Source organism: Triticum urartu, chromosome 5 (assembly GCF_003073215.2).
Source record: "Triticum urartu cultivar G1812 chromosome 5, Tu2.1, whole genome shotgun sequence".
In the NCBI taxonomy this organism is placed as follows: Eukaryota; Viridiplantae; Streptophyta; class Magnoliopsida; order Poales; family Poaceae; genus Triticum; species Triticum urartu.
Genome location: NC_053026.1, coordinates 131,694,513 through 131,700,926, shown reverse-complemented (window position 1 = coordinate 131,700,926; position 6,414 = coordinate 131,694,513).

Here is a 6,414-nt window from a genome sequence, read left to right as displayed (position 1 = left end):
AAGTGCAGAGGTTTGTAGGACAGTAGCAAATTTCCCTCAAGTGGATGACCTAAGGTTTATCAATCCGTAGGAGGTGTAGGATGAAGATGGTCTCTCTCAAACAACCCTGCAACCAAATAACAGAGAGTCTCTTGTGTCCCCAACACACCCAATACAATGGTAAATTGTATAGGTGCACTAGTTCGGCGAAGAGATGGTGATACAAGTGGTATATGGATGGTAGATAAAGGTTTTTGTAATCTGAAAATATAAAAATAGCAAGGTAACTAAAGATAAAAGTGAGCACAAACGGTATTGCAATGCATTGAAACAAGGCCTAGGGTTCATACTTTCACTAGTGCAAGTTCTCTCAACAATAATAACATAATTGGATCACATAACTATCCCTCAACATGCAACAAAGAGTTACTCCAAAGTCACTAATAGCGGAGAACAAACGAAGAGATTATGGTAGGGTACGGAACCACCTCGAAGTTATTCTTTCCAATCAATCCGTTGGGCTATTCCTATAAGTGTCACAAACAGCCCTAGAGTTCGTACTAGAATAACACATTAAGACACAAATCAACCAAAACCCTAATGTCACCTAGATACTCCAATGTCAGCTCAAGTATCCGTGGGTATGATTATACGATATGCATCACACAATCTCAGATTCATCTATTCAACCAACACATAGAACCTCAAAGAGTGCCCCAAAGTTTCTACCGGAGAATCACGACGAAAACGTGTGCCAACCCCTATGCATAGGTTCATGGGCAGAACCCGCAAGTTGATCACCAAAACACACATCAAGTGAATCACGTGATATCCCATTATCACCACAGATACGCATGGCAAGACATACATCAAGTGTTCTCAAATCTTTAAAGACTCAATCCGATAAGATAACTTCAAAGGGGAAACTCAATCCATTACAAGAGAGTAGAGGGGGAGAAACATCATAAGATCCAACTATAATAGCAAAGCTCGCGATACATGAAGATCGTACCACCTCAAGAACATGAGAGAGAGATCAAACACATAGCTACTGGTACATACCCTCAGCCCCGAGGGGAGAACTACTCCCTCCTCGTCATGGAGAGCACCGGGATGATGAAGATGGCCACCGGAGAGGGATTTCCCCCTCCGACAAGGTGCCGGAACGGGTCTAGATTGGCTTTCGGTGGCTACGGAGGCTTCTGGCGGCGGAATTCCCGATCTATTGTGCTCCCGAATGGTTTTAGGGTATATGGAGATATATAGGTGGAAGAAGTACGCCAGGGGGGGCATGAGGGGCCCACAAGGGTGGAGGGCGCGCCCAGGGGGGTGGGCACGCCCCCTGCCTCGTGGCCTCCTCGTTGATCCCCTGACGTGCACTCCAAGTCTTCTGTGTTTCTTCTGGTCCAAAAATAAGTTCCGTGAAGTTTTAGGTCAATTGGACTCCGTTTGATTTTCCTTTTCTGCGATACTCTAAACAAGGAAAAAACAGAAACTGGCACCGGGCTCTGGGTTAATAGGTTAGTCCCAAAAATCATATAAAATAGCATATAAATGCATATAAACATCCAAGGTGTCACACCCTAGCTAGTTCATGCATTAGAGTGTTGCATCATGTCTACTTTTACAGAAACTTGAAATGGGGATGACAGAACCCCCAGCAACCCCCCTGGAAACAACTAGGGTTTACTAAAATTATTTTCAATGAACCCAAAATGCCCTTCACAAAATGTTCATCATTTCTGGATTGGGTCAAAACCCCTGGCAAAAATGGTGCACTCTTTTCTAGGACATTCTAGATTCTTTGAATTAAATCATAAGTATTTGAATTTGGGCATTTAAATGCTATAAAATATTTTAAATGCCCAAATAATTCTGGAGTTAAGTGAGGACTGTTAGGAATAATCCCAACAGAGCCCACAATTATTTTCAGGATTTTAGTAAGTGCCTAAGTATTTTTAATAAAGCCCTAAAGTTACAGAAAAATAGAAAAAGAAAACAAACAGGAAAAGAGAGAAAGAGAAAGCTTACCTGGCGCCCACCCAGCAGGCCCACCTGCCGGCCCAGCCCAGCCAACGCTCCAGCGAGCTGCTTGGCTTGGCCAGGCAGGCAAGCAGCTGCTCGACGGGGAGCACAGCATGCACGCCACGCAGCTGCCCGCCGCCTCGCCGCTCCCCTCGTTGAGCTGTCGATGTGGGACGACCCCCCTCTCTCTCCCCGACCTCGCAGACATTCGCTCTTCCCTCTGGTTCCTCTCTCTCGCCCTCCCTGACGTCGCCCGAGACGTCACCGTCGCCGCCTCTCGCCGCAGCCACGTCCAACGCCGTCCCTGCACCCTCTCATTGTGTCCGGACGGTTCGCCGTTGTCGACTACGTCGACTAGCCAAGCCGCACGACGCCGGAGCCCCTGCATCGTCCCCGCCGCTATCGTCTTCAACCTCAGGCCGCCGAGATCCCCGTCATCGTTCCGACCGCACCAAGCCTTACCCGAGCATGCTGACCTTCTCTGCGGCTTCCCATTGAGCTACTGCTCCTCCCCCTTCTCTCCGCTTCGTCGCTAGAGCTCTGTAGCCGCCGTGCCTTTTCCGTCCGAACGCACCACCGCCTGACCACGTTGCCGGCGATGCTCCGGTGACCTTTTAGTCACGGGCTTGTGCCCGTCACACTCACTACATCGCATAGATGTTGTAGGTGCAAGCGCCACGCCGCCTAGGCCACTGCAGCCACACGCACGAGCTGACCCGAGCTTCGGCCTCCGCCAAGCTCGTCGCCAGCGATGCTCCAGCCACTCCCCGGCCAAGCCATCACCACGGCTGGATGCGGGCGAGCACCAGCTGCCTGTAGCTGCTCTCCACGCAGCAAATGATGCCCTGTGGGTAAATCCCGCAGCGTGCCGCCGCGTCTGGCCTCGCCGGCGGCTAAACGCCGGCAGGCTTTGACCCGCTGACCGGCGAGTTGACCACGCCTGACCCATGTGGGCCCAGGTTGACTCCCCCCCTAAGCCTATGACAGGTGGGGCCAGCCTGTTAATTAGTTTAGGATTAGTGCTAACTAATTATAATTAGTTTAGGTCATTGACATGTGGGCCCAGGCCCCACTGACAGTTAGTTAGTATTAACTTAATCCTGTTAGTTAGCTGAGACACTCACAGACGGGGCCCACCAGTCAAGTTTGACTGGCCCTGGTGCCTTTAACTCGCTGACATCACAGTGACACAGTGCTAACGCAATTATTCATTTTCTGGATTTATTTTTATATAGGAAATTCCAGAAAATAGCCAAAACTTCTAAAAATCATAGAAAATCAACCATAGCTCCAAATCAAACAAATTATATATGAAAAATGATCAGAAAAATTCAATCTATCCATCTGTAATGGTTTCATGCATGACAAACCACTTTAACCTTGCTGTTTAGGTGAAACAAGCTAACACACTTATTATGCATAAGAACTTTAACTTCCATTTGAATCTTTGGTTCAAATGGACCCATTTCAACTTGTTTCACATTGCATTAGGCAGGACACATCATTTTTCCATGTCATAGCATGCATCATATTGCTGCATATTGTCATGTGTTGATTATGTTCTGTGTGTCCTTCGCGGTAGGTTCTGCCTCCGAGGATATCTCCGAGTATCCAACTGAAGGGCAGTACCCTACTATCACTCCATCAGGCAAGCAGCCCCATTGATCATATCGATACAATCCCATGTTCTCGCCTCTGCTCTCATTTACTACATTAAGACAACAACGTTTCAAACTGCTGTGTGCTGCGGTAGTTGAACCCTTATCCTCTGCATGACCTGTCATTGCCACAGTAACTAGATGAAACCCACTAGCATGTGTAGGAGTTGATTGAGCCATGCTTGTGTTTCCTACCCTGCTATGCTTAGAGTTGTGTCAGGTCTGGTTCATCTAGGTGATGGGCTAGAGTGAAATTATTATGTCGGTAATGTGAGTGATGTGTTGAACATGATTTGGTAAAGGTATCGATGAGAGGCCATGTAGGAGTACATGGTGGGTTGTTTCATTGAGGCCGTCCCTAAGAACTGAGATCTGTATGTGTGATTTTAAGAATCAGCTACTACCATGCATTGGGATCCTTAATTGACCCTCTCAGTTTCTTAATCACCCTAGTACTCTGTCCAGGAGTTGCAAATAGTTTCTGGTGTTTGTAAGTTATGTGTTGGTGGCCGTGCATAGCGCTGACCCTAGGGGTGGGCTATGATGCGGTAGATACACCATGGCACGGTGTACCGAGTCGCCCGTTTGGTGTCTCAGGAACCCTGTTCACATCGTTCGGGGCCGTATGTGGAAACCTCGGCCGGACTCCCTGCGGATGGAACCTGGATAGGCGATAAACCTGGACTAGAGACTTGAGTGTTTAGGTAGGCCGTGGCCAACACCCTCGTTGGGCTTCCGCTTGAAGGTTGCCGAGTACATGTCGTGTAAACGACGGTAAGTGGTGAGAGCATGTATGAAGGAGTACACCCCTGCAGGGTTAACATCATCTATTCGAATAGCCGCGTCCGCGGTAAAGGACTACTTGGTTGCCTATACAGTTCATAGACAAGTTAATGGTTACTACTAAAAGACTCAAGATAAGTGTGAGTATCAAGGATGGCTCTCTCGTAGGATGACGAGGGAGGATCCCCGGTGGAGTATTGTGTTGGTGATTAGTGGACTCGTGTGCGAAAACTATTTTACTAGTGGTGTCCCGTAGGATAGCTTAGCCAAGAGTCAAAGCTGGCTTGCTGCAATAACTCCACCACCTTCTTGAGAATGAGCATGTATAGTAGGTTCTGTTGTAAGACTTGCTGAGTACCTTTGTACTCATGTTTGTTTAATTACTATTTCCAGACGACAACACCGCCCCCTCCGATGGGTTTTATGTAGATCTCGACGTCGATGAGTGACTTGCCACCTAGGTGGTGATCCTGGCCATGGAGGGGCCTATGTAGATAGACAGGCTTCGAGAGGCCTTCTTTCTTTTTAGTGTCTGTACTCAGACTATTTGCTTCCGCATGTGCTTGTATGCTTGTATGACTTGAGTGTCGGGTCATGTGACTCCTACCTGTATGAACATGTTATGTATGGCTCTCTGGAGCCTTTAAAATAAAGTACTTGAGTTGTAGAGTTTTGTTGTGATGCCATGTTGTATTTGCACATATCGAGCATATTGTGTGTATGATTGAAATGCTTGGTATGTGTGGGATCCGACAATCTAGTTGTTTATCCTTGGCAGCCTTTCTTATGGGGAAATGTAGTCTAGTGCTCCTCGAGCCATAGTAGTCCGCTACAGCCCGGTTCACCGGAGTCCTGCTAGCCCAGCACTACTGCTCAGGACACTTGACTGGCCGGCATGTGTTTCACTTCGTTCCTATGTCTGTCCCTTCGGGGAAATGTCACGCGGTGACATCCGGAGTCCTGCCTAGACTGCTACAGCCCGGGTTCCCCGGAGTCCTGGTAGCCCAGTGCTACAGCCCGTATTCACTCGCTGATGACCGACATGCTCGATGTGATTCATGTATGCCTGTCTCCATAGGTCTGTGCCGCTTTGGGTTCATGACTAGCCATGTCGGCCCGGGTTCTCTGTCATATGGATGCTAGCGACACTATCATATACGTGAGCCAAAAGGTGCAAACGGTCCCGGGCCATGGTAAGGCGACACCCGTGGGGATACCGTGCGTGAGGCCGCAATGTGATATGAGGTGTTACCGGCTAGATCGATGTGACTTGGAATCGGGGTCCTGACACAAGGTTGATAATATAATAGCATGGAACAATAAAAAATTATAGATACGTTGGAGACGTATCAGCATCCCCAAGCTTAATTCCTGCTCGTCCTCGAGTAGGTAAATGATAAAAACAGAATTTTTGATGTGGAATGCTACCTAACATATTTATTCTCTTTATTGTGGCAAGAATATTCAGATCCATAAGATTTAAGACAAAAGTTTAACATTGACATAAAAATTATAATATTTCAAGCATACTAACAAAGCAATCATGTCTTCTCAAAATAACATGGCCAAAGAAAGCCATCCCTACAAAATCATATAGTCTGGCTATGCTCTATCTTCACCACACAAAATATTTAAATCATGCACAACCCCGATGACAAGCCAAGCAATTGTTTCATACTTTTGATGTTCTCAAACTTTTTCAATCTTCACGCAATACATGAGCGTGAGCCATGGATATAGCACTGTAGGTGGAATAGAATGGTGGTTGTGGAGAAGACAAAAAGGAGAAGATAGTCTCACATCAACTAGGCGTATCAACGGGCTATGGAGATGCCCATCAATAGATACCAATGTGAGTGAGTAGGGATTGCCATGCAACGGATGCACTAGGGCTATAAGTGTATGAAAGCTCAACAAAAGAAACTAAGTGGGTGTGCATCCAACTCGCTTGCTCACGAAGACCTAGGGC